Source organism: Lygodium microphyllum, chromosome 4, assembly GCF_053477565.2.
Source record: "Lygodium microphyllum isolate KBCC chromosome 4, Lygodium_microphyllum_v1.1.10, whole genome shotgun sequence".
Taxonomy (NCBI): domain Eukaryota; kingdom Viridiplantae; phylum Streptophyta; class Polypodiopsida; order Schizaeales; family Lygodiaceae; genus Lygodium; species Lygodium microphyllum.
Genome location: NC_141138.1, coordinates 72,259,735 through 72,265,900, shown reverse-complemented (window position 1 = coordinate 72,265,900; position 6,166 = coordinate 72,259,735).

Genomic DNA, 6,166 nt, shown 5'->3' with positions numbered 1-6,166 from the left:
TTTTATATTGTAAGCACCACACTCTCTTTCCTCAAGAGAAGAGCTTGCTAACAAGTTGTTAACCAATGAAAATAGGGGAGCAACTCTCACTAAACCCAATTGAGGATGAACAAAGACTTTTCTAATTAATTTTTATTTGATTCGTTGTGAAACCTCCTCCTTAGAGGGTATTTGTACCCATGAAAAATATGAAAAACAATATCCGTACCTTGAAATACTCGAGATTGTCTAGGTATCTTTGTAAGGATCGATCCATTACTTGGATTCTCTTTTGATTGAATTCTTTGGGCTTCGAAGACGATATATTTATGATTAAGGAAAATCCTAACACTACAAGGATTTGGGCCATTAGCGATGCCGATTAGCGACGGCGGATAGCGGCGTCGCTATTGGCGTCGCTATTTGCGACACAAATAGCGACGCCAATAGCGACGGGCCGCAGGGAAAAAACGCGACCGAAACCCGAGCGCGGTTTTCATTTCTTTTGTTTCGAGTTTTGAGAGCGAGAGCGAGGGAGAAAGCGACCGTCATGAGAGAAGAAGAGGAAGAAGACTTGCCACCGCCGCCGCCGCTGTTGTTCGCGAAGGAGAGGAGGAGCCTTCATCGTAAAGAGAAGCCGCCGCACGCTCGCCATATCTCATTGGTGAGTCTTCCTCTCTCTTTCTTTTGCTTGTTCAAGGTTTAAATCACTCTCTTTTGCTTGTTTAGGAGAGGAAATGAAAGAGAAAGAGAGGGAGAGGGAGAGTGCATTCTCTCTCTCCCTCTCCCTTTTGCTTGTTTAATGTTTAAATCACTTTCTTTTTTGCTTGTTTAGGAGAGGAAACGAGAGAGTAAGAGAGAGGGAGAGGGAGAGGGAGAGGGAGAGGGAGAGGGAGAGGGAGAGAGGGAGAGGGAGAGGGAGGGGGAGGAAATGAGAGAGGGAGAGAAAGAGAAAGAGAGGGAGAAGGAGGGAGAGTGCATTCTCTCTCTCCCTCTCCCTTTTGCTTGTTTAATGTTTAAATCACTTTATTTTTTGCTTATTTAGGAGAGGAAATGAGAGAGAAAGAGAGGGAGAGGGAGAGGGAGGGGAAGGAAATGAGAGAGGGATAGAAAGAGAAAGAGAGAGTGTGTGCATTCTCTCTCTCACGACGGGTTTGGTTGTTTATTGTTTGAATCACTTTCTTTTTTGCTTGTTTAGGAGAGGAAATGAGAGAAAAAGAGAGAAAGAGAGAAAGAGAGGGAGAGGGAGAGACAGGGAGAGAAAGAGAGGGAGAGGGAGGGGAAGGAAATTTAAGATAATAGACTTATCGATAATGGTATGCAATGTGCTTTGCCATGGGCCACATACATTGGTGACTCTTTAAGATGGCTTAAAAATGGTCAATTCCTTCATAATGTCCAAGTAGGGGATCTAATTGTGATATGCATAATTCATTGTTTTTGTATTAACTTTATAGGCATAACAAATTAGAAATCATGCCAACTAGTCAACGGAAGGACTAAAAGAAAATGATACCCTAGCTAATGGTCATTACGGTACTTCATCAAAATGAACCCAAAAGTATTGTTATAGAAGAAGAAACCCTTATTGAGTATAGGATATTTTCTCTCAGGTCTTATGACTATGAGTAGAACACTTCATTCTTGGAGAATTGTATTACTCAATTCGTTGTTTAGATCTTCCATAAAGGTAGATAAGATATGCATTTTAAGAGGGATTTTTCAAAAATGATTTATATTACTGTGCTTTGTATAGTTTAAATTGATTATTCTAACATCATTTTTTATCTGTGCAGGTGACATTTTCAGGATGAGTCGAGGGATGAGCGATGAGGAGTTTCAGGACATGATGGCACGCATGTCTCCAGATCAGCTCGCGAGATTCAGAGAGATGGCAGACCAGGAGCTGTCTCGTTCTTCGTCAGGGCGCTCTGCTAGATCTGCTTCAACGCGATCAGATGCTTCAGCTTCGAGCAGACGATCTCGACGCTCACGACTTGGGCCAGCGGGAGGGACTGCAGGAGGATCAGGGGGTGCTGCTGTGGAGACACAGACGTGGTGTCTCCGTCTCGTCGTTCAACTGGAGCTACGTCATCTCCAGGATTTGTCACACCTGTGGGGACGTCTACTCCAGTTACTCCGGCTTTTGCGCAGCCATCGGCAGGTGGCACTCCTTTTGGTGGCACTCCTTTTGGTGGCACCCCTTTGAGTAGCACTCCGAGAGAGGGTACCCCCGTCGGTACACCGGATATACATGGGTCTCCTGGATATGCCCAGGAGCGTGGACAGAGATGGGAGAGGGCCCATCTTAGGCAGACTGCTGGGGGTTATGGATACCTAGTGGATAGTAGGTCAGGAGCCATCATCATGAATGATGAGGGGAGGAGGGTGATGGCTCGCATGAGGGAGTTGTGCCAACAAGTTTTTCAGCACAACGTCCTGGATCATTGGAGGAACATACCGGAGGGGAGCAAGGACTACATAGTAGCATCCTTGCACGAGGAGTTTCCGGTGCCAGCCGCAGTAGATAGATTCTCTACGGGCTGGATGATGGATTGCATGCGTGCATACATGTCACATAGACGATCCGACGCACGCAAGGCAATCAAAAGAGGGGCTCCAAAGCCCGAGTGGTTAGATGCAGACGACTGGCGCCGACTGAGGGAGGAGGCTACAGATTCGCCAGAACGTTGGAGTCAGCAGCGGGAGGCGGCGAGGGCATGAATCAAGGCCGGACCGGTGCATCATCTTGGGAGTGGTGGCCACAGGACATATTTGGAGGACTTTGTAAGTTTCTCTTTTGTTTTGCTTTTTTTTTTTTGAAATATTCTTTGTACTAACAATCATGTTTCTAACAGTTAGCATTTTGTTTTCTTTGCAGCACTCCATTACAAATCGCGATCCACAAGGCCTTGAGACTCAATATGCAGAGAGGCACGGTCTCAGGGCATTGATCGACCGATTGTGTAGACGCGGCGGCCCTGTAAGTCACTCATCTTTCTTGTCCGTAGTTACCATGAGATATTTGAATGCATTATTGTATGGTGGATTGATATGTTATTTCTTTTTCTGCAGAATCCGTTTGATGCTCCTTTGCGGCGGGATGAGCTTTTGGGGGACGAGGATTTATAGCTTGCCCTTGGATCCTTAGAGCTCACACACCTTTAGTTTTTAGTCGCCTGATCTATGTAGACATTTTCTATGTATTAGTGATATCGTTTCATGATTGTACCAATCGCATTTTATGCGATCATGTATTTATTTCATGTATTAGTTTTATGATTTCAGTATACATTCTTTTTGTTTGCAAGCGCTTTGTATGCAGCAGTGCAGAAACTATTTTGTATGGCTCTCATACAGCACACAGTGCTATATGTGGCAGGGCAGCTTGTTGCCCTGCCACAAAAAAAAAAATCTCTGTTACCGTCGCTATTTGCATCGCAAATTTACTACTCGCGTCGCTATTGGCGTCGCTATGAGCGTCACAACTTTACTGGTTGCGTCGCTATATGCATCGCTATATGCGTCGCAAATGCGACGCAGATAGCGACGCAAATAGCGACGCATATAGCGACGATTCTATGGTGTCATCAATAACGACGCTTTTTGCGACGACGGGGATAAATTTTGTTGTTTGTATTTTCATCGCTTTAAACGTCGGTATAAGGTCTATATCTTGTAGTGTCTAGGTGACATGGGCAATGTGTCCAATAACTCAACCTCAAGTAGCCTTGATTACAAGTGACATGTGCAATATGTTTTTAAATTCCAACCTAATATGGGATAATCATAGTAAGTGCAATAAACTTACATATGTGAGAAAAATGTAAAATATTAACATTACCAATATGGAATGCTACATCTTTGTATAAGTCTTAATATGTTTCTTTGGAGGCTAGTTGTGTTGAAGTTTTTCAGAGGTGGACTTAGTATGTTAATGATTATTTTAGGACATTTATCTTGTGAGAAAGAGGATCATTTTCATCTCTTTTTACAATGTACATATATTAAAAATGTGTTGAAGAATATGCACCATGTGACCTCGAATTCCCTACTATGCTATATGGAAACATGATTTCCTAGTTATATGACCTACAAATCCCTATTTTAGGATCTGGGGAATTAAATTCCCTAGTTATATGACCTACAAATCCCTAGTTTAAGATGTGGGGAATAAATATCCTAGTTATATATAAGGAGTGCATACATGCATGCCTAGGATTCCCTAGTATGGGATGTGGGGAAAGTAATTCCCTAGGTATACACTGGGAATCTGTATGCATGTGCCTTATGAAAAGTTAGAGAATTTCCTATATTCCAAGAGTTTTCCTATATAGGAACTATTCAAAATCTTGTTGTGTAATAGAAGACAAATAGCATGGAGAGATACCAATAGAAGCCACCAGTAGAAGCCCAACAATATAAAGAGAGAGAGGTAGAATCCTAGTAATAAGTGTATTACCAACTAAATGCATTAGGTGGGATCCTCCATAATACTGCGGGAAAGGAGATCATGAGCTACTTGTGTTTAATGGTGCGCAAAAATGATAGATATTACTTTCTATGGTTCAAACAACAAGATCAAGGTGCAATCCAAGTGACCATTTTTGTAGTTCATGAGAAGTTCCCCAATCCCCTACATCTAAGGTTCATAAATGAGTGGGCTCAAGAAAGAATAAAAAATGTAATTTCTAACAAGAAGGCCATGGTTAAACAAAAATTAATGAAAAATAATAAGAGAGTGGAGCAAATCTTGGATTCCTAGTCAATGCCAATCATTGCATATGGTCAAGTAGATAGAGGCAGAGTAGAACATGGGCTCTTTAGCCCACAATAGAGTAAGGCTATTATTGGAGAGGGAGGGTTCGGTGCAAGACAAGGTGATGAAGAGGGTGAAGAACATAATTTTGAGGAGAGAGATGAGGATGAGGATGAGGATGATCAAAGAAAATGAAGAAGAAGAAGGTGGTGGTGGTGGTGATAAGTCTTTGGAGACTATATGACCTTTGATCTATATAGCAACATGCTAGGTATTTGAAGCCATAATAGATGATTGAAAATCATGTAAATATGATATTTTAAACATTTTAACTAATACAATACAATTTTACTCATTTGTATTGTGTACATTTAATGGTCTCAATATATGCTAATATGTGTAGTGTTTTCTTAATATGTGCACGCAATTCATAAAATTAACACATTTGAAGAGTATGCACAAAGGTTAGGAAAAATTTAGGAAACCAACTTGTTTTTCTATGGTTGCATCCTCTAAGGGGGAGAGTTCTGCCAATAAATTTATCAACCAATAGCTCCCTAGGTTTTGTTTTGCCTATATAAACAAGGTGTTTAAAATCATAGTGAAAAAAGTACATGCAAAAATGTGTCTAAATGGATGTTTACAGCATCTGAGAATTGTAAGTAAATCATGTTTAAATTGGTATAAAAATTTGCACTTACACGATAAGAAAATAGAGGGATATCGACAAATGGTTTCAATAACTTTTAGCGGTTTTGCTACTTGCATCACTAACAATGTCGATAGTTTATCGATATATGTAATTGTGTGCACATCACTATTCACGTCAACAATGCTATTTGCATCAATGGTGCAAATAGCAATAGCATATTGACAAACATATCGACAGTTTGCAATGTAAATAATGATGAATATAGCGATGTTTTGTGATGCCAATAGCAATAGATTATTGTGACAAAAAAGCATCAAAAGCAAAGTGTAGCATTTTTGCATTGAGAGATGAGCATGACGAAGGAAACAGAGAGAAAAAGAGTACAAACAAAATCAAGGGGAGAGAGAGAGAGAGAGAGAGAGAGAGAGAGAGCCATCCACAAAGGAGGAGATGATCGTGAAGGAAAAGGAGTGGAGAAGGAGGGGAAGCCACTAAGGAGAAGATGAAGAAGATTACAAAACACTATATTGGGGAATTCGAGAATTCCCATGCACTTTAGGAATCCCCAATACCTTTATTATTTGACCACATGGTCAAATCTTGTTGTCTTACTTAAAGGTGGAGTCCACAAGAAATGCTATATAAGCTACCTTCCCAAATCTCACTTTCAAATATGGATCAAGATTTAGCCATGTGGTCAAATACATATTACTTATTTGAAATTGGGACTTGGGAAATTTCCAAATTCTCTAACATGGTGTGACGACAGAGGAGTT